Consider the following 23,924-nt stretch of genomic DNA (forward strand, 5'->3'; position numbering starts at 1 on the left):
TCAAGGCAGAAAATACCACAATATCTGCTTTGAACTAGGTTGTCTGAGTCCACATTGCTATATATTCCAGTTCAAAGCAGATAATGTGGGATTTTATTCAGCTGTGTGGAAGGGGCCCAAGAACTGTCTTATTCAGGCCCCTTCCACACAGCTGAATAAAATCCCACATTATCTGCTTTGAACTGGAATATATGGCAGCGTGGACTCAGATAACCCAGTTCAAAGCAGATATTGTGAGATTTTCTGCCTTGATATTCTGGAATATAGGGCTATGTGGAAGAGCCCTCATAGATATGAGGTAATACTATATAAATGTTTATGCTACCATTGTTTGTTTCTTATGCCCCTTCTATAAAAGGTAAAAGTTTCCCCTGACGTTAAGCCCAGTCATGTCTGACTCTGTGGGTTGGTGCTCATCTCCATTTCTAAGCCGAAGAGCCAGCATTGTCCATAGACACCTCCAAGGTCATGTGGCCGGCATGACTGCATGGAGCACCGTTACCTTCCCTACTCACATTTGCATGTTTTCGAACTGCTAGGTTGGCAGGAGCTGGGGCTAACAGCGGGCGCTCATTCAGCTCCCGGGATTGAACCTGGGACCTTTTGGTCCGCAAGTTCAGCAGCTCAGCGCTTTAACACACTGTGCCACCAGGGGCCCCTGTAGACTCAGATAACCCAGTTCAAAGTAGGTACAGTAGTCTCTCGCTTATCCAACACTCACTTATCCAACGTTCTGGATTATCCAACGCATTTTTGTAGTCAATGTTTTCAATACATCGTGATATTTTGGTGCTAAATTCGTAAATACAGTAATTACTACATAGTATTGAACTACTTTTTCTGTTAAATTTGTTGTATAACATGTTTTGGTGCTTAATTTGTAAAATCATAACCTAATTTGATGTTTAATAGGCTTTTCCTTAATCTCTCCTTATTATCAAACATATTTGCTTATCCAACGTTCTGCCGGCCCGTTTAAGTTGGATAAGCAAGACTACTGTATTGTGAGATTTTCTGCCTTGATATTCTGGGATATAGGGCTGTGTGGAAGATATGAGGTAATCTTCTTTCTATATATATAAAAGAGTGATGGCATCACGGCGACCCACAAAACAACAAAACTAAAGGCCCCCCAACCTCGAAATTTGACAACACAACCCATCATCCACGCCTCTAGGTTGATACAACAAAAAGAAAAGAAAAATAAAGTCCTAATTAGAGAGAGAGGAATAATTGCTTTTATCCAATTGCTGCCAGTTAGAAGGCTAAGCTCCTCCAACTTGGTCTCCTAGCAACCCAATTAAAAATAATAAAAAACACTAAAAAAATTAATACAATAAAATACTATAATAACAGAAAATAACTAAAAATAATACAAGAAAATAATAAAATATAATAAATAAAAATATAACTTACAATAAAATTAATAAAAAATGCAAATAAAGTCAAATAAAAATTACACAACAATTTTTAACCAATACCACCACCACCAGCTAGTACTCTATAAATGTTTATGCTACCAATGTCTGTCTTTTATGCCCTTTCCATACTGCCATATAATCCAGATGATCCACTGATTGAACTGAATTAATTATGTGAATCTACTGGCCTTTCTACACAGCCATATAACCCAGAATATAAAGGCAGATAATATATAATATCTGCTTTGAACTGGGTATCTGAGTCTACACTGCCATATAACCCAGGGCCCTTCCATACTATCCTTTATCCCAGAATCCGATCCCTGATTATCTGCTTTCAACTGAAATATGTGAGTACCTGTTGCCAGATAACCTGGGATAATTGATAACCGAAACCCCGGCTTTTAAATTAATTTAAAAACGCAGCGGAGAGTTCCGTAGATCACTCACCAAAGGAACGAAGCGGGACCGCAGCAGACTATTATTAAAAGACTTTTTTCTTTCTTCATTTTTCCCTTCCCTGATCTATGTAACAAAACCCTCCAATAAAAGTAGCATTTATTTTAACAATAACACTCTCTATCTGGTTATTTTGTGTCTTTCTCTGACTCCTTCCTCCGCATGCAATTTCTCTCTCTCTCCTGTCCCTCCGGCTGAGGTTTCTCCGCCATAGATTAATATGGCGGACGATACAAATCGGCTCATATCTCTATCAAAATTACCCCTAGAACGCTCCTCTTTTAGTCCTAACCCTTTCTAAGGCTCCTGACTCGAAGACAACCAGCGGAACCGAAATCGGTCCAGTTTTCGGCACCTCAACAGCTGACTGTCAAACGGGACCGACTGCCCTCCTCCAGCCTTATCCCGGACTTTCCTCTCCCCGCGGCCCGCGGAATGGTTTTAAGAGATCCCTAGCCCCTTTCTGTGGACTGGGGATGGGCGGATCGCTCTCTCGCTGGGGAAACATAGTTCTCCAAGAACCCTTACCCTATCTACAGCTGCCAGGGGGTGCCCGGACGGGTGCCCTCCACGTTTCATTCATACTTTCATAATTTTATGAAGGAGAACACTCTTCCCCAGACCTATCCCTGGACTTATGAAATCTTATACTTCCAAAGACTACAACCCACATGTGCCCCTTCCCATGCCATCTCTATGAATTCCTTATGAACTCTTTTTCCTCATGTATTTGTGAATTTTCATATTCTATGTACTTGGACACTCTCATGACTCACTGCTGTATGAACTTCTAATCGTTGGGCTAACTTCCTGAATTGTGAAATCATGCTGCTAGAACTCCACTTCTATATTGGGTTCCCCAGATGTTGTAAACTTCGTTCTTATCAAATGTTTTCAATTGTTTATATCATTCATGATTCCCCTTTATGCAATGTCACCCACCTTTATGGATTCTTCTTTATTTCCTTGAAATCTATCTATCTGCCTATATGTATTTGTACTCTTTGGGATCCCCGGAAAATATGTATTCTTCCCAGCAGGGTTTATGTTCCAACTATATTTTAATTTTCATTCTATTCCATATAATTGTCAAATCATGAAATCAAATGGGAAACATTATGACCCCAACGTGAACCTTAGCCCTATGACCCAAACCTCCCTTCCCAAAAAACAAAAGGATAATCTGCCACAGTTTAATCCAATCTCATTCCGATCGCATGGACAATATAGGGCTTGAGTCACCAAATTCCTAAAGGTGACTCGGCCCCAAGGCAAACATTGTCATATCCCAGGCCAGGACGCCTCAGGAAGGCACCCCTGTGGAGCCCGTCAATGACGGCTCATCACCACCCTTCTTCACTTCTCCCTGACACCATCTGTGAACGTGACAGGACCCCGGACATCCTTGATGGGTGCCATTAATTCCTTTAGAAATCGGCTGGGCCAGGATTAATCTGATATTTCCTGTCCTGTCACTTCATTGTTCCAATAACTCCCGCCTTCCCCTTCCCGATTGGCCCGGGTGGGGACAAAAAGCAGCTCCCTATTGGGCCAGCGGAGCAAGGCGGGAAACGAAAGCCCGCCTCGTTCAACCCTCTAGCCTATCCGCGATCAGATGGGCGGAGGAGCGGGGCGGGAAATTCAAAGGGCTGTCAGACCAAAATATTGTATAAATATGGCTTTATTTGAAACACATGTTACGCTAGTAGATTGAATGATCGCTATTAGCGTCCTTTTCAGCTGAATTGCTCAATAAAGACTCCTTGGCGGATTTTCCTTCACCTTTGGCGGACCTTCTTCATTTCAGGCTTCAGGTTGTATTGCGGCTTATATTCTCCTTTTGGCTTCGCCAAGGTCCGTTCCCTCAGGACCGGGTCGGGTCTCTACTTAAGGGCCCGATCCCCTAAAGTGCGGTCGACAACATAATCAGATAATCTGGGATCAGATCCTGGGTTAAGGGGGCAATGTGGAAGGGTCCCCAGTTGAAAGCATAATACAGTAGAGTCTCACTTATCCAACATTTGCTTATCCAACGTTCTGGATTATCCAATGCAATCTGCCTCCCTCCCGGATCCACAGCTGTTTCTCTAGGCAGCAAGGACTGAATTTTTTACGGATTTAATTTCCGACAATGTCGTTATTATAAATTCATTTTGTGCAATTCTATTTTTATTTGAAGTCAATTTGTTAGTCGCCAATATTTTTGTAGTCAATGTTTTCAATACATTGAAATGTTTTGGTGCTAAATTTGTAAATACAGTAATTACTACATAACATTACCATGTATTGAACTGCCTTTTCTGTTGATTTGTTGTAAAACATGATGTTTTGGTGCTTAATTTGTAAAATTATAATGTAATTTGATGTTTAATAGGCTTTCCCCTAATCCCTCCTTATTATCCAACATTTTTGCTTATCCAATGTTCTGCTGGCCTGTTTATATTTGATAAGTGAGAGACTACTGTAATAACTATTTATTTATTTGACCAGTCATATGACCATTTCAAAGTACAACACAAATAAAAACATGGCAGAAAGGAGGGGAGGATGGCAGCTGACCTTCTTTTTGCAGTCAAAATTTTCCTGATTCTTCTTTCAGGAAATGTGCTCTTTTCTTGATAGCTTTCAGGATAAAAAGGCTTACTCTGATTATGGTGGACCTTTCTTGTCCTTGCAAGAGGAATGTCAGAAGATCATTTCTCTTGGGAGACCTAAAATTAAATAGTAATGGATGTAAATATCTGTGTCGAAGTTCAGCATATGCTGGGCAGTCAATCAAAAAATGTTTGATATCTTCCACTATTTGTTCTCCCCAGACACAAAATCTCTCATTTCTTGGGATGTTACAGTAAAACCAGTTTGCATCATAATACTGATTTTTCAAACCTGACCCTGGTATATATTCTTCTTAATGGTAACTGAACTGGAATAGTCAGATAGTGTTCTAAATGAATATTCATTTTGTGGGAAGCTAAAAACTTTGTAGCAGAAGACCTACCTATACTGAGCATAGATATCACAAGTGCGTTACATGAGCACTTGTTTTGCCCTAGGTCCTAGATCGTTCAGAAATTGTAAAGGAAGGCCAATTTTAGCCATCTCATTGTTTAGAGTCACTACCCATGATTACTTGTGGTCACACTGGACTTGCTCCTCTAGACATAGGCGAGGAAGTCTGCTGGAATTCATCCGATTCCCAGTTGAAAGCAGATAATGTGGGATTTTCTACAGCTGTGTGAAAGGGGCCTACACTGCTAAACAATCCGGTTCAGAGCAGATAATCTGGATTTTATATGACAGTGTAGAAGGGCCCTCAGCTGCCTTGGCCAACTTCATTCTGGGAGTTGAAGTCCAAAACACCTGGAAAATCAGAGTTTGGGAAACTCCATGCTACAAATTCCCTTTGCATACTCTCTGGTTTAGAGTTGCATCAATTGCAGACTAATGCCATATAATCCAGATTATCAAAGCAGATAGTCCACATTACAGTAGAGTCTCACTTATCCAACATAAACGGGCCGGCAGAACGTTGGATAAGCAAATATGTTGGATAATAAGGAGGGATTAAGGAAAAGCCTATTAAACATCAAATTAGGTTATGATTTTACAAATTAAGCATCAAAACATCATGTTTAACAACAAATATGACAGAAAAAGTTGTTCAATACGCAGTAATGTATGTAGTAATTACTGTATTTATGAATTTAGCACCAAAATATCATGATGTATTGAAAACATTGACTACAAAAATGTGTTGGATAATCCAGAAGGTTGGATAAGTGAGACTCTACTGTATCTGCTTTGAACCTGATTATATGAGTCTACACTGCCATATAATCCCGTTCAAAGCAGATAATCTGGATTTTATATGGCAGTGTAGAAGGGGCCTCAATAACAGTCTCAGTGGCCAATGTGGGAAATGAATTATAGTGGTGTTTCATCAATGCTACATTGAACTACATGGCGCAATGGGCTAAAACCTTGTGCCGGCTGGACTGTTGACCTGAAGGTTGGGTTGCTGATCTGAAGGTTGCCAGTTTGAACCCGGGAGACAAGGTGAGCTCCTCTCTGTCAGCTCTAGCTTGGGGGGACATGAGAGAAGCCTCCCAGCAGGATGGTAACACATCCGGGCATCCCTGGACAATGTCTCTCTAGACGGCCAATTTTCTCACACCAGGAGTGACTTGCAGTATGCTCTCAAGTCATTTCTGACATGATAAAAAAAATCGACACTACAAAACAGTTTTCTTTGGAACAAGAAAAACTAAGGACCAAATTCCCAATTAGAGTAATAGAAGAGAGAACAAGTGTCCCAAAGGGCCTACACCGTTCCCACATTCCTTTTAAGGAATGACTGGAAGGCTCAACAACAACCTTTAACAAACAGTATTTGGGTGGTCAACAGTAGTTGACCCTGAACTGGGGGCAGCAACGGGCCGACAGGAAGCTCTGGTGTAGGCTAGTTCATGAGGTCATGAAGAGTCGGAAGCGACTGAATGAATAAACAACAACAATAAGTTGAGTGGTAGCACACATTTTTTGCTCTCATATGAAATGGGCCGAAAATCCTCTGTTTTTTGTCAAGCTTTAGGATACAGAATTTCTTGACAAATGTTTGTTCAGCTATTTTTAATGTTGGGGTCCATCAGGGTCATAGTATTACTGTGGAATCAGAATGGGATGTGAGACATTGATTTTTGTCATCAAAAAGACACAATAACAACAGACACCCCACCCCAAATTCACCATCACATTTCCCAAACACTAGCAGATTCTAACAGTATCTTTGTATAATGCATTTTCCAAATATACACATACAACATGTTGGGAACAGAGTTGTAAAATCCGTTCTCAAAGACTTGACTTTTGGATTTCTTCAGGAAATGACACTTTGATCTCCGAACTCAAGGTGGAGAAATTGGGATGCACAAGATCAGCAGAGAAACTATGTTTCCATGCACAGAAACTACATTTGAAGAACATGGGGAAAGCAGGTAAATATAGACAGTTTGGAATTTTGTTGAAAATTATTGTTGCTTACTGGTGTCTTTTTAAATCCATGACAATGATTGATAAGCATTGCATTGCCTAAATAATACATCATTTTTACTAACCTGAGACAAACGGAAAACCACATCTTTAAATCTTGTGAGGCAGAGAAGAGAGTGGTGCATTGTATATACAAATAAAAATCTCAGGCCCCTTCTACACTGCCATATAAAATCCAGATTATGTGTTTGTACTGGATTATATGGCAGTGTAGATTCATATAATCCAGTTCAAAGCAGATTTGTGGATTATTTTCTTACATAATTAGGATTATATAGCAATTTAGAAGGTAAGGGGGCTTGGCTTTTATTATGTTACATGGAAATACCCTAAAAGCAGTGGATCCTTTCTGATATTGGAGGCTAAGCAGAGCCAGTCCTAGTTAGCACTTGAATGGAAAGCCACCTATGAATACCAGGCACTGTAGGCTATGTTTCAGAGGAAGGAACTGACAATACTTCTGAGTATTCCTTGCCTAAGAAAACCCTATGAAATTCATGAGATTGCCATAAATAGACATGTGGTTTGAAGGCACATGCAAATATTAACTCAATCACCAGTAAGATTTGTGGCAACTTAATCCAAAAGTGTGCTTTACGCCCCTTTTACACTGCCATATAAAATCCAGATTATCAGATGGATTATATGGCAGCGTAGGCTCATATAATGCTATTCAAAGTAGATAATGTGGATTATCTGTCTTGATAATCTGGATTATATGGCCGTGTAGAAGGGGCCTTAGGCCCCTTCCACACAGCTGTATAAAATCCCACATTTTCCACTTTGAACTGCAGTATAGGGCAGTGTGGACTCAGATAACCTAGATCAAAGCAGATATTGTGGATTATCTGACGATATTCCGGTTTATATGGCTGTGTGGAAGAGCTCCTAGATTTAGGATAACGTGAAATGCAATGGAGTTGTGACCTCTAGTGGCTAAAGTGGTTCATAACAGCCATCAGATCACCGATAATATCAATGTTGACAGCAAAATTAAGCAAATATTTGAATATATGGAAATATCAACTGATGTAGTTTTTCCATTAAATAATTATGGGAAAAATATCCAGAAAAACATCAAGTGTGATTTGTTTTTACATGTTTGTTCGATTTACGTACCTTTAAAAAAACAAAAACTCTTTAAATGCTGCAATATTTCATGCAACATTTTTCATGACAATTTCATTGAACTGCATTATATGACTCTGCACTGGTCTATCTCTTAATTCAATCAAGGTTTGTTTGCATAGTAGCATTCTTGTTAGATAAATTGTAGAGTCCATCTACAGTGTAGAATTAATGCAGTTTTACACCATTTAATTGTCATGTCTCAATGCAATGGAATCCTTAGAGTCATGGTTTTATAAGGTTTTTAGCCTTTTTCAACACAGAGCTACTAAAATAAAAATTCCATAATTTTGTAGCATAGAACCATGGCAATAGTGTCAAACTGTTTTAATTCTACAGTGTATTTGCACTCGTAAACACTTTAGTGGGACTCACAAAGGCCCCTTCCACACAGGTGAATAAAATCCCACATTTTCTGCTTTGAACTGTGGTATATTCCAGAAGACAGGAGCAGAATTCAAAATGATCTTAACAGATTAGAGATGGGCCAAAACTAATAAAATGAAGTTCAACAGGGACAAATGCAAGATACTCACACAGGCAGAAAAAATGAAATGTGAAGATTCAGAATGGGGGACACCTGGTTCGACAGCAGTATGTGTGAAAAGGATCTTGGAGTCCTTGTGGACAACAAGTTAAACATGAGCCTACAATGTGATGTGGCAGCAAAAAAAGGTAATGGGATTTTGATCTGCATAAATAGGAGTCCAGTGTCTAGATCCAGAGAAGTCATGCTACCCTTCTATTCTGCCTTTGTCAGACAACACCTGGAATACTGTGTCCAGTTCTGGGCATCGCAATTTAAGAGAGATGTTTACAAGCTGGAATGTGTCCAGAGGAGAGCGACTAAAATGATCAAGGATCTGGAGAACAAGCCCTATGAGGAGTGGCTTAAAGAGCTGGGTATATTTAGCCTGCAAAAAAGAAGGCAGAGAGGAGACATGGTAGCCATGTGAGGGGAAGTCATAGGGAGGAGGGAGCAAGCTTGTTTTCTGCTGCCCTGGAGACTAGGACGCGGAGACTAGGACAATGGCTTCAAACTACAGGAAAGGAGATTCCACCTCAACATTAGGAAGAACTTCCTCACTGTGAGAGCTGTTCAGCACTGGAACTCTCTTATATTTCTTCTAGTCATTATTAGTAATTAATTTTATGAAACTCTTTTTGAGAATTGATGTTTTTCCAGAGTGATATTGAGCAATAAAGTATCTGCCCCACATCACTGGTAATATTGAAGAAATAATTGATTTATCTCGTGACAAGGCTTCAGGCAAAATGTTTTTTACTGGAGCAAGTTAACACATTCAGCTACAAATCATCCAATGGTGTTTGTGCATGCATTGCACATACCAACCCCGTGTCCCTTGATAAAAGCTGGTATATTCCAACCAGCATTTGTTTCATGATGAATGAGGTGTATTGGGCCCCTTCCACACAGCTGAATAAAATCCCACATTATCTGCTTTGAACTGGAATATATGGCAGTGTGGATTCAGATAACCCAGTTCAAAGCAGATATTGTGGGATTTTCTGCCTTTATATTCTAGATTATATGGCTGTGTGGAAGGGTCCTTCAGTACGGAATTTATTTCCAACATTTATATCCCGCCCTTCTCACCCGAGGGGACTGAGTATGCATGGAGTGGTGTGTGTATGTGTGCACACTTATGGCAGTGGAGGATACTACTTTGTGCATCAGATTAAGTCAGTTGTGTCCAGGAGATGACATAACATGTTGGTTTTTAAGACACTACAAGACTCTGTTGATTTAGTTGAAAGTTTCTGAGAGTTTATCTACTCTACATCACCACAGAAATCCCAAACTATTAGCTGATATGGTTACATTCTCTGAAATTCAGATGTGTTTTAGTTTTGTCAGGTACTCAGAATACTCAGAGTTGCCGTGAGTCTTTCAGGCTGCATGGCCATGTTCCAGAAGCTTTTTCTCATGATATTTCGCCCACATCACATCAGGAGAGAAAGCTTCTGGAACATGGCCATACAGCTTGAAAGACTCACAGCAACCCAGTGATTCCGGCCATGAAAGCCTTCGACAATACAATGATGGTAATGAAAGTGATGCTTTTTGCATGGTCCTGACTTACTGGGAAGAAATTTGATTCTTGAACCATTTAAATATGACTTATTATGTAGTTCCATGCAGAACACTGCCAAGAGCAATTTAGTAGGAGTATCCCAGGGAAATTTGGGGGAAATCATTCAAATTTATATGGTTACAGAATCCTAGGATTTGCAGTTTGAGCAGATAATTATAATTCCCTGTCCTCAGGTTTACAATCTAATGTAGACATAGCACAAAAGGAACAGGGGATGGCGGTGTTGGCGAGGATTAAATCCAGCAGATACTACCTCTTTTTCTCCCCTACTGAAGACAGGGCAGTGGCAGTTGAGATGCTTCATCTGCTTTTAGGTCATGATGGAGCTGTCCCTACCTTTTCTTCTCTCCCGCTAAGGGCAAGGGCTCTTCTACACAAGCCACGTAATCTAGAACTGATCTGGAATAGCAGTACTCCAGTCCTGCTTGCAGCCACACACAGACTGCAGCCAGGAAATCAGAAGACGTTTACTTCTTGGGAGGGGAGCAATGACCAATCTCGATAAAATGGTGATGAGTAGAGACATCACACTGGCAACGAAGGTCCGCATAGTTAAAGCAATGGTATTCCCCTATGAATGTGAGAGCTGGACTATAAGGAAAGCTGAGCGAAGGAAGTTAGACGCTTTTGAACTGTGGTGTTGGAGGAAAATTCTGAGAGTGCCTTGGACTGCAAGAAGATACAACTTTGCAAGGATTTCTTTACACACACACACACACACACACACATAGCAATTTGGCGCAATACTCTCTAGAGGTCAAGGAGGTTGGTCAGTGGCAACAGGTGACTGTCTGTTGTCCAGTGGGGCCAAATTCTGCCCCGCTATCACTGAGCCAGAGACAAGCAGGACTGTTGTTGTCTATTCATTCAGTCAGTCACTTCCGACTCTTCGTGACCTCATGAACCAGCCCACACCAAGGCTTCCTGTTGGCTGTCACCAGCCCCAGCTCCTTCAAGGTCAAGCCAGTCACTTCAAGGATACCATCCATCCATCTTGCCTTTGGTTAGCTCCTCTTCCTGTTTCCTTCCATTTTCCCCAGCATCATTCTCTTCTCAAAGCTTTCCTGTCTTCTCATTATGTGGCCAAAGTACTTCATCTTTGCATCCTTCCCTCCAGTGACCAGTTCGGCATTATTTCCTGGAGTATGGATTGGTTGGTTCCAAAAGATCTCTGCAAAAGAGCTCAGCTTTGCAAAGGCAAAGCCACGCCTCAAACAATGTATCTGTTTGCTGGCAGATGGCTGGATTTGACAGCTGGGAATTTGAGCTTGGAGGGAGAGCACAGAAATAGACAGGCTCTCTGGCTGCGGTCAAGTAGCTGTTTAAATATGCTATGCTGTATATACTGAATGCTGATTGATTAGTTATTGATCCTATGCAACTACAAGGACATTGTACGATTGCTGAACTGTTTATTTGACTTCAACTCAACAAGTAAAGTTCCTTTGTTTTTTCAATTCCTCTGCCTGGTCTGAGTCTTTTGCACATGGTGTTAACTGGACGTTGCTGGTTCCGCTATACACTCACCTGGTAACAGAGAGCTCCTGACCATCTCTGGGCCCAAACAGCTAGGGGGAAGGAGGGGACAATCCACCCACTTTTCTCCTGATCACGCACGTACTTTTGCTGATAACCATTTTACTCTGTGGGTCATAAGACTCTGGATGTCATCTGGTTGTCCAGGAGTGACGTCTGGCCTGATGTGGAATATAGGTTCAGTATAGACAAGCTCCAAGAAACCTTTAGGCTGCATCATTAGGGTTGGACCCATATGAATGGCTGTGACCCATTAACACCAACATTTTACCTGATGTAAACTCTACAGACCTCCCCACACCTCGCCCCCACCATGTTCCCATTCTCTCACACACATGTCTTCCACTGCCCAGATCAGTGATCATAACTGTTGTTTCTGAGCTGGAAACAATATCATTGACAATTATTCATATCAGAATTATTCTCATTGCATACCTTTGTGTGGAAGTAGCAGCAACAACAGCAGGAGGCAAGAAATTGAGGATGAGATGGAAGCACGGCAAATGAGGTCGAGTTCTCCAAAGCCTGCATGTAATGCAAACGTTCTTCATGTCACCTTGGAGCAAGAGATCTTAGCCAAAATGTTAGGGATTGGAAGGTAGTTTCCGTAATATTATAACGTCCGGATCATGAAGCCAAGATGGTGGGGGCAACTTCATCTTTCAAATGTCAGAGGAACACCAAATGCTTCGTGCAAATCTCAGATCTCATTACACATTGCTTCATAATCTTTGAGCAAGTCTAATATTCATCTTGATTGGGGCAAAATTTGGCTCTCCACAATAATGAACTCTAGCCTTAGAAAGCTGTGACAATCATAGTTTCTTCACATACTTTCTCACTCATACTTTCAGATTCTGCTGTATTTCACCAGCATATTCATAGTACTTAACCCAAATAGGGACCCTTCCATACAGCCATATAACCTAGAATATCAAGGTAGAAAATCACACAATATCTGCTTTGAACTGGATTATCTGAGTCCACACTGCCATATATTCCAGTTCAAAGCAGATAATGTGGGATTTTATTCAGCAGTGTGGAAGGGGGTTAGGGTTTTTTTTCTGTGTCAAAAGCATTGCGTAACAAATACATTTTAAAATGATGGGGAAAAAAGGAAATCACAAGCAACTAAATAGTTTTAGACCAAAAGCGGGCAATAGCAACCGCATCGTCCGTAGCTTTAAACAACTCCTCCTCCGTACATGAGGCAGGACATTGTGGGCAAGCATACATATGCGAAGTTGTTTGTTCTGCTCCACAGTCACACAAGGTGGAGGATTCCTCCAGGTAGTGTCACCTTGCCAAGTTGTCTTTTGATCTGCCACTCCACTTCTGGGAGTTGGGTTAAATGCTGCTTGTACACTATGAAAAGTTTATCTTTGATAGCTACGACTTGAAAAGAAATGGTGTAGTTACAATTCTCGTCAAAGTTGCTAGAGGCACAAAATCAGATGATGGAAAATTACTTTTTGAAGTACCAGGTTCCCCAATTTTGGACATTGTTTAAAATATTTAGAACTATGAAAATGAGACCTCAGTTATTCAGGAGCAGTTTCCTACAACTGTATTTTCAAGGCTGTGTTGGTTTCAGAACACTAGGTGGCACCAATGGTGACTATTTCACAAAGTTTTCCCAATCTATAAATTTTGGCTTGCATTTCTTTTGCCCTTCTTTGTTTGATCTATTTTCTAGATTTGCTAACAACTACATAAGATAGCTGTCTCAAGTTGTTCATTTCTGCAAGGGCAGAACAAAAGTTACAACTCAGTTCTGCAAGTTGCGACATGGGATAGTGTCATTACTTAAGAAGGAAAAAATGGAACTATCCTGTCATTGCATGAGAAGAATGTTGAAAGCTACAAATCTGGAATGTCTAAGTACAGTAGAGTCTCACTTATCCAACACTCGCTTATCCAACGTTCTGGATTATCCAACGCATTTTTGTAGTCAATGTTTTCAATACATCATGATATTTTGGTGCTAAATTTGTAAATACAGTAATTACTACACAGCATTACTGTATATTGAACTACTTTTTCTGTCAAATTTGTTGTATAACGTGATGTTCTGGTGCTTAATTTGTAAAATCATAACCTAATTTGATGTTTAGTAGGCTTTTCCTTAATGCCTCCTTATTATCCAACATATTCGCTTATCCAACATTCTGCCGGCCCGTTTATGTTGGATAAGTGAGACTCTACTGTACTTCATATTTCTCATAGTGGCACCAAAATCACATATGTGTTGATTTTTTGCTGTGTGACCTCATGTCGTTTCAGACTTATGGTGACCCTAAGACAGGGGTTCTCAAACTTTAAACCCACTAAGCCCATTTTGAAGGAAAAGTTTCTTGTGGAGCCCCAAGAAACTTTTGAACACAGGGGCCGTATTGCATTTTAAAATTTGGCTACATTCTATCCTGGCAAAAAGATAAATATTGTGGTTTGCACATATTATCAAAACTACTGTATCTCATTACATAATAGTCTTCACCGCATATCAGTCGCACCTCCATTTTTGTGATGGCAAAATTGGTATTTTGCACCTGCCCGGTTGAGTAAATGAATAGTGCAACCATGTGCCAACCTCGTAGCTGTATTTTTTTCACAGCTTACTAGTTGCACCCCCTTTTTCTCTCTCAAAAAAAGGGGGTGAAGTGTGACTATTATGCAGTGAAATATGGTATGCATGCAAATATAAGCTTCTTTTGCATAATGTATTCTCCTTTTAACTTCAAATCACTCTCAGAATTAGCTCCCATTCTGCAGTTGCAGCAATTTTGCCAAAGACTGACTACACATTTCATACCTAAAACAAATAATCCAATGCCATTCCCCTCCTAATTTTCCCCTCAGTGCCACCCATGTACCAACAATGTTGAGGAACAAAAATAGGGAAAATACAGAAAGCCTTTAGGTCCTGGCCTTAATTTTAAGGCAATCATTGAGGCAGTGAAAGAACAGATGTACTCTGTTGACTGATACCATGGGGTGACTTGTATAGAAATGTCTCTTCAAAATTTATTTCGAAGCTAGTTAGCAAGCATCTATCCACTCACTTCTAGCTGTTTCTCAAAAGCATAAATATACACCTGAAACCGAGAATATACATGCCATTGAATGCAATGCAGTGTGGATGGAGGACATCTGATGTGCATTTAGATGTACTGTACATCCAGTTTGATCCAGTAAGTGGTATTCTGTGTGAATGGCAGGTGGGAAGGATCCCCCAAACAAATGAGAGGACCTTCTTCAAGAGGAAGACCATTCCTGGAGCTACTCAAAGGATAATAAAAGATGCCCTCTAGGTAACAGGGTTTGCATGCACCTAGTGTCTAACTCTGCACCCCTACAGTCCATGTCTAGTATCTGTGAGACCTCACCACCATTTTTTCTTTTTGATTCTTTTCTTTAGTACCTTAACTTAAAGATGTGATCATGCTAGCTTGATGATGACAAGCAGCCACAGGAATTCTTTAGTGTATCCTTCAGGCACACCTTTCACGCTACACAATTACAACTGCCTTATACATTGATTTGATTTCCACAGTTTCATTTATCAATACTCCAAAAAATAACACACACACCCTGGAGTGTTTGGGGCCTCACTCAGTCCTTCACTGTGATTCTATGGTAGCCTTCCAACCCAAGTATAGTCAAATTATAGGACTCACTATTACCCATGTTTTCAGGTATTCATGGAAGTCTTGGAACATATCCCCCTACAGATACAGCAGTTGTTATGTATAGCAACAACATATAACAGAATCCTGGGGTTCGTAGTTTGGTGAGGCACTAGAGCTCTCTAAAAATTCTAAATACATGCAGTCGCTGAGTTACAAACATGCCACTTACATAGTTAAAAACGGGGCTGAGACAATAGAAAGTGAGCGAAATCTACCCCTCGGAAGGGAAATTCACTCCTGGAAGAGTTATCATGGGGAAAAAGTGTCCCTACTGAAGCTTTCTCACCAACCCTTGCTTTCACAACAAGCCAATTTTTTCAAAATCCAGTTATCACAGGGACAAAAAGTGAGGTGAAATCTTCTGAACACCAATACAAACCCCACAAGGGTGTTAAGCCTTCCCTATGCTATCCAAACCTTACACTTAAAAATGACCTGTCCTGACTTAAATTATTTGTTTTCCCTTTGCACGTGTACTATATAGAGATAGAGATAGAATGAGAGAGAGAGAGAGAGAGAGAGAGAGAGAGAGAGAGAGAGAGAGAGGGAGAGAGCGCACACACATATATACACATACGCACGCCTGCTGCTTTGGATAGCATATATGGCTGGAGTTACATTTAAAAATATACCTGTTCTGACTTAAATGATTTGTTTTCCTTTTGCACATGTACTATATATATGTGTGTGTGTGTATGTGTGTGTGCGTGCATGTAGTACATGTGCAAGGGAAAACAAATCATTTAAGTGCTGCTTTGGATAGCATATATGGCTGGAGTTACACTTAAAAGTGTACCTGTTCTGACTTGCAAATAAATTCAATTTTAGAACAAACCTACAGAACCTATCTTTTTCATAAATTGAGGACTGCCTGTAACCTTTCCTAAACTACAAATCCCTGGATTCCATACAATGGATACAACTATTTTTTTTCCATGTCAGGAGCAACTTGAGTTGCTCCTGGAGTGAGAGAATTGGCTGTCTGCAAGGACGTTGCCCAGGGGACGCCAGGGTGTTTTTGATGTTTTTACCATCCTTGTGGGAGGCTTCTCTCATGTCCCCTCATGGAGCTGGAGCTGATATAGGGAGCTCATCCACACTTTCCCCGGGTGGGATTCGAACCTGGCAGCCTTCAGGTCAGCAACCCAACCTTCAAGTCACAAGGCTTTAATCCACTACTCCACCAGGGGCTCCCGGATGCAACTAAAGTGGAATTACAGTGTTATGTGGCCTATGATCTGTACTCTCGGATTAAGCTGATCTAGTATCCTTCTTTTCGCAGGGGTCTGCCAAAGATCCCTGTGAAACCCACTAACTGAACATGAAGCCATCCCTCTTCCCACACACACACACACACACACACACACACTTCAGGCTCTTTGCTATATCTGATACTGGATGTGACTTGAAGCCATCATACTTAATACTTGTTGACAGCGTTTAAGAAGGTTCCTTTTTCCCAGCCTTGTGGGTCTCTTGGAGGATCACAAATGATGGCAAGGGGAAGGAGACTTCTTTCCAAATGGGTGCATAGTACAATGTTTGCATACAATAGAGTGGGAAATGGGTAGCTCCTTAGCCGGTTGTTCTTCTTTAATCCCAGAAGGACAGTCTTTGAGTTTAAGACATCGGTCAGCCATTTGATGGGCCTGTTGAATCTGTTAATCCTACCCTTGAAGCCATAACAGCTGGGGATTATTTAAACGCACCAGGCCACTTGCATGGAAGAGAAATTTGGGGAGAGGGCTTTCTGGAACAAACAAAAAACCATATCACCCACCCATGCACAGACATACATACAGAAGCTTTCTCTGTTGACATAAAAAAAAAGTGGGTCACGGATATCCCTCTCCCCCATTCACCCCTGCTGTCAGCTTGATTTGAGTGTCTATTGAAAAGGTTACAATAGGAAAGTTGGTTCCCATGTTCCCTGAGCAAAACTGGATTGTTTCTTTGACAAAAGAGCCAGATGATTTTTGCACGTTAATGCAGAAGCTGTGTTAAGTTGCTTGCAGTGAGGTGCAGGCTGTTTGTGTGTGTACTTGATGGCTCTTTCCTGGTCTGCTTTGATTTTAATGGCATGCTGTAACTTCTCCTTGCTTTCCTTTCTCCGTTTCACACATGAATGTTAATGCTGTGGGATGACTTAATGTCCTAAGCACTTGTGAAGTACAATGGGTAGCAAGGTGTTGTTCGGTTTTATTTATTTTGCAATAAATCCATCATGATACTAGTCACAGTGTTACCTTAAGGAATGGGCTGTTTATTCAAGCATGTTCCAACTCACCCAACTATTAGGAAAACAAAGATGTCAAAATGGGGATTTCATTTCCAGATTCATAATGAAGGATGCATTCATATTGTCATATGAATGCAGCTTGGCACATTTTAACTGTTATTACTCAATGCAATGACATAGTGGGAGTTGTAGTTTGCTAAGGCACCAGCACTCTTTGACAGAGAAGGCTAAAGATTTTGTGATGGCATGCCCGAGCCTTTGGGAAAACTATAGTGTCTGGCTTTATTTGGGGGCTATCTGTATATCTTCTGTTAAGTTCAAGACCCTTAACATACAGAGGCACTTTAGGCAAGGTGAAAAGATAACCAAAATTAGTTTACTGAAAACAAGATGAATAAAGGGTTAACTCCACTCGGGACTATTATAAGATAGCTTAAAACAATACATTACAAAAGGAGATTTTGCTGGTTGCAGTCCTTGAAAGTCTTCTGCCTCTGATGCAAAGTGATGTTTTACAAGCTGGTGCTCATAAACTGTATCAATCTTCTTCTTTGTGAAGCTTAAACCGGTCAAAAGCTTCTGTTGTCTCTGGGACTGGTGATATATGAATACTGCTGAATGCAGGTGCTAAGGATGCTTGTTTTGGATTGCTTGGGCCTAGGATTATCAGACAATGCCCAAGCCTCCAGTCACTGTAGCTCTGCAGCAGAAAGAGGAGTCTAGCAGGAGAGCTCTGTACAGGCAAATGGAATAGACCAACTCAGGCTGGCCTCTAGGGGTTTTTTATGCTCCACCCAAAACTAATACAAAGAAAGATATCTACACTATTGGGAAAATCTATATACAGGGGGAACTAAAGCAAAGGAGAGGAAAAGGCAGAGCCAAGACTTCACAGATCTTGTAAAGTTACAACTCCCATGAGTCTATTGCATTAAGCCATGGCAGTTAAACTGGTGTCAAACTCAATTAATTTGATACTCCACAGGAAAGATTGCACTGTTAGGCCATACTAAATCAAATTTAAAAAATTGTGTATGAAGAGGAAACTCTAACAAATATTGAAGAATTTTTCCCCTAAAACTGAAGCTTCAAAAATGTGGTGTGCTGTACATTCGAATGCACCTTAGACTCAATAAAATACAATAGCATCCAGAACCCAAAATTATCAAACTCCTATTCTTTTCACCGGAAAGTAGAGAGATAGCTAATCTGTTTCCAGACTGTATTGGAAATAACTGCACTCAGTCTCTGGACACATATCCTTTTGGAAATATATGGCGATCATAACCATATTGAAAAAGAAAAACGATGTCATATCCTTTTGGCAAATTTGAATCTCCATGAACATGTGGAGACAACCTTCTGAAAACCACTAGTCAAGAAAAGTATGACTTTGTTAGAAGTCAACCCTTTGAACAAGTGATATTCATAGTTTGTGTAATAACACATAGGTAACTCAGCTGTTAAACTGAAGAACCATGTCTTTAAGCTGCCAAGGATAAAGACATGCCACTACAAAAATATATTTGGCTAGCAGAGGATGGGGGTTTTTTTTGAAGTTGAAACTGCAGTTGCAGTTGTCCAAAAAATATACACTCCCTTGAAACCTCTTAGTTTAAAATATGCACTCAGAGATTTAAAAACAAACAAACAAAGTCTTCTTTGAAAAATAACATATCTTGTTTACTCACAAACGTCTTGTATTAATTCACCATACAGGCACATTTCTTATTAAAGTTCAGTTATGGATAGGATGTAGTTCCTCTGTGTGTTGAGTACACAGGATATCATTCTTAATCAATTGTCCATAGTCTTTAAGTATAGTTGTACTCTTGTATTTACTGAAGTCCAAAGTCATACTTCTCCACTAAAGTCTAAACAGCAGCATACATTCATCCACCTTCACTGAGGTGTAAAGCAGACTTAATACAAAATGGAGTCCTGAGTCTGAATATGCTCAGTACAATCACATGTCTATAACCCCTCCCACACCAAAGAGTTTAAGTCAAACTGGCCAATCAACATACACATAGAAAGGCTTGGGAGGTGGCTATTTCCAACAAACTGAATTTGTGAGATTTTCTTATGTTCAATTTGTATCTGAATATTTGAAACATTATAGACAACAGATCACAGTATGTAACAAAATTTGAAAAAATCTGTTCCTGGTTTGAAAGTGTTATTTCATGCTTAATTGTGTGGTACTTACTTTGAAAGTAGTTGTTATACTCCAGAAACGTTTTTGTGGTTGCCACAAACTTTGTTGAATTGATTGAGACTCTATGAGATATTCATTGAAAATGTGCTCTAGGATGTCTCACACAAACAATTTTTTTTTAGTTTAATAAACTTTTTCCAAGTTTTTATGGTAGAACCAATTAGGAAATGACATTTATAACCCAGGAACAAAAAATTGCAGCAGCCAAAAAACAAATTTTCTCAAAAGTGTACACCCCCCCCCCCAATGCATACTGAGATCTGTGGCTTGTGTCACTTTCTGGTTTTCTCACCACTGGACTGCGGTGGTGTAATGGGTTAAACCCTTGTGCTGTTGAACTGCTGACCTGAAGGTTGGCAGTTCGAATCCGCAGGACAAGGTGAGCTGCCACTGTTAGCCCTAGCTCCTGCCAACCTAGCAGTTTGAAAACATAAAAATGTGAGTAGATAAATAGATACCGCTTCGGTGGGAAAGGCATAAAGATGGTCACACAACCAGGAGGTGACAACATATGCTCCTCGGCTTGAAAAAGGAGAAGACTACATCCTCCAGAGCCAGACATGAGCACCGCCTCCAAAGTCAGAAATGAAAGGAGAAGTCTTTGACTTTGTCTGTGTATGTGTGTCTCACTGCATTGAATGTTTCCTTGTATCTGTTTATACTGTAATCCTCTCTGAGTCCTCATGGGGAGAAGGGCGTAATATAAAAAGTGTTGTTGTTGTTATTATTATTATTATTATTATTTATTTGATATCAGTTTGAAACTGAATTAAATGCCCATATAGATGTGCACTGAGAAGCATAAAGCTATGGGTAAATGGCTTGGGATACAGTCTGAGCATCCCTTATCTGGAATTCTGAAACCCAAACACTCCAAAATCCTAAATTACCCCTGTGGTGATGCCTCTGTTTTCTGATGGTTCAATACGTACAAACTTTGTTTCATGCACAAAATTATTTAAAACATTGTGTATAAAATTATCTTAGGAGTGCAAACAACATCGATGAATTGTATGTTTACATTTGGGTCCTAAGATATCTCATTGTGCATGCAGATGCAAATACAGGTATCCTGAAATCCAAAACACTTCTGATCCCAAGCATTTCAAATAAAGGATACTCAACCTTTATTCGTTATTTGTATTAGTCAGCTCAGATTTTAGACTCTCCATAGCATCATTCAAATCACATTTAATGATGAACCCATTTACAAAGATATGGCCTTTCTCTGGCTCCGAAGACTCATCAAAATCCTTCTGAACTGAGTGAATGGATGGGATTTGTAGAGATAAACTCTTAGCTTGCTGAAACCCGATGCAGCATGGCACTTCTATCTTGCTGTTTATCGCTACCATTTCTGCCTTTGGCAAATGCCGTATCTCAAATAATCGGATTAGTACACACAGAAAATGGGTTTCTGGCAGAATGCTATTTCTTAATAATGGCATAATTTCTTGTTGTTGGACACAATCATAGAGTTATATGGATCCAGGCAATATACTTGCAATTAGCTTCTGTCTCAGAAGTTGGACGGCCTCTTTTTTGATTCACGGGTGGCTGGCAGCCAAGTCAGTTATCTAATTGGAGCGAGGAGGGGAGGACCTGTTCTTGCTTTCTTCAATTTGGACAGTGCCTGCTTTTGCACAAACCTATTAAACCCAGCTGCAGTTAAATACATAACAGCAACCTTGTGGAAAAAAATACCCTCTGAAGTTAATAACTGGCCTCTTCTCTCTGTCAGATCTTCTAGATCCTTTTGATTAGGGCTGAAGCATGCGCCAACCGTATGGAGCCCCTTCCCTTTGGCAATGCACCATCTTCCTTTTTCTTCTTTCCTGCAAGCTGTCCTGTTTATTGTCAAGCCAATAAACTGCTGTGGAGTTTTATACTCCCCCCCCCCCCAGCTAAAGTGAACAGTATTTTTGCTTCCTTGCCTTTTTTGGAAAACAAATTTAAAATGATAATTGTTGAACTAATCTATCTATACACATAATAAAAGTGAAAATCTGTATGTGTGTAAGTGGCTGGGGTGTCCACTTACACAGACAGGCTCCCACTTCCACAAATACATATGATAACATTATAATGTAATGCAGTATAATACTACTAATAATACAATATACTGTATATACTCGAGTATAAGCCTAGTTTATCAGCCCTCTTTTTAAGACTGAAAAAGCCCCCCTCGGCTTATACTCAGGTGAGGGTCCTGATTAGCTTATATTTGGGTCAGCTTATACTCAAGAATATATGGTACATTTATTATTTTTCTCTATTATTATTGGTATTATTACATTTATTATTTTTCTCTATTATTGTTGTTACTACAGTAGAGTCTCACTTATCCAAGCTAAACAGACTGGCAGAAGCTTGGATAAGTGAATATCTTGGATAATAAGGAGGGATTAAGGGGAAGCCTATTAAACATCAAATTAGGTTATGATTTTACAAATTAAGCACCAAAACATCATGCTATACAACAAATTTGACAGAAAAAGTAGTTCAATACACAGTAATGTTATGTTGTAATTACTGTATTTATGAATTTAACACCAAAATATCATGATATATTGAAAACCTTGACTACAAAAATGGCTTGGATTATCCAGAAGCTTGGATAAGCGAGGCTTGGATAAGTGAGACTCTACTGTATTACATTTCTTTTACTCTATTTTTATTATTATTAATACATTTATTATTTCACTCTGATCTTATTATTATTATTGCATTTATTATTTTACTCTATTTATTATTACTTGTATTATTTTCCTGTATTTATTATTATTATTATTATTATTATTATTATTATTATTATTATTATTATTACATGTATTATTTTACTCTATTATTATTAAAAGGATACATAAGCACATTTACATTGAAGAAGATGAGAATAATGATTTGATCAGAGTTGGACAGTCTTATCTTAAATTTGAACTTTATGTAAATATTCAAAAACATTTAACCTACTGATGCCTCAATTGATGTCATTTTATTGGTATCTATTATTATTTCTGAATTTTACCACCCTCGGCTTATACTGGAGTCAATGTTTTCCTAGTTTTTTTGTGGTAAAATTAGGTGCCTCGGCTTATATTCGGGTCGGCTTAAACTCGAGTATATATGTAATATTAATTATATATTACATATTACATGTAATATTATTAATAATATTACAGTATAGTGGTATAGTACAATATAGTAATATATAATGCTAATATGGTGCGATACTAATAATATAATATATTGTATGTACATATAATTTGTAAGCCTTCGGGGTGAGAAGGCAGGATATAAATGTAGTTAATAAATAAATAAATAGCTATATCTATATGCAGGAAACACCAATGGCCCTCCCTTCAATGACATTGTAGAGTATAGTGAGTGCCATGACATGTACAAGAACCCTACCATACTGTCTACCACCCAAGGGAAAGCTTTCAATCAGGGAGAATTTAATCCTAGATTTTATGTGTTTCCTCCACCACAGATATCCCAGTGTTCCTTACTCTCTCAATTGGTGTGGAATTTGCATGACTCCGCCCACTACCTCTCCCTTAACCCTTTCCCATTCTTTTCTATGGCACACAGCAAATTGCACCCCACCAATGACTGATCTGGACCAAACTTGGCACACAAACCCAACATGGCCAACTGCGAATGCTGGCATGGGTTTGGGGGTGATTGCCCTGGTAATCTGGGAGTTGTAGTTCACCCTTATCCAGAGAGCACTGAACCCAGCCGCCGATGGATCTGGACCAAACTTGGCACACTGACCCAACATGACCAACTGTGAATACTACCGGGGTTTGGGGAGGATTGAACCACAATTTGGGAGTTGTAGTTCACCCACATCCTTATGCATTTCCTAATGGGAGTATTAATAAAAAACAAAAGCAAAGACTGTCTTTTTCTAATAAATAACGTTACAAATTGCCTAACTAATAATACCTATCATCTCAAAACAAACAATGCGTTCGAGGCCAGCCCATGGCGGGGTGAGCACCCATCAATTAAAAAATAAAAAATAGCCCCTGCTCATTGCTGACCTAGCAACCCGAAAGATAG

At 39.7% G+C, this 23,924-nt stretch overlaps 1 protein-coding gene across 1 annotated transcript in view; it reads left to right on the plus strand.

The window, feature by feature from the left end:
• The window catches only part of LOC100559144 (serpin B12), a 502,967-nt gene that overhangs the window by 89,357 nt on the left and 389,686 nt on the right, over nt 1-23,924 (plus strand). The gene's annotated exons all lie outside the window — the stretch shown is intronic.

The sequence above is a fragment of the Anolis carolinensis genome, chromosome 4 (assembly GCF_035594765.1).
Source record: "Anolis carolinensis isolate JA03-04 chromosome 4, rAnoCar3.1.pri, whole genome shotgun sequence".
Classification (NCBI taxonomy): Eukaryota; Metazoa; Chordata; class Lepidosauria; order Squamata; family Dactyloidae; genus Anolis; species Anolis carolinensis.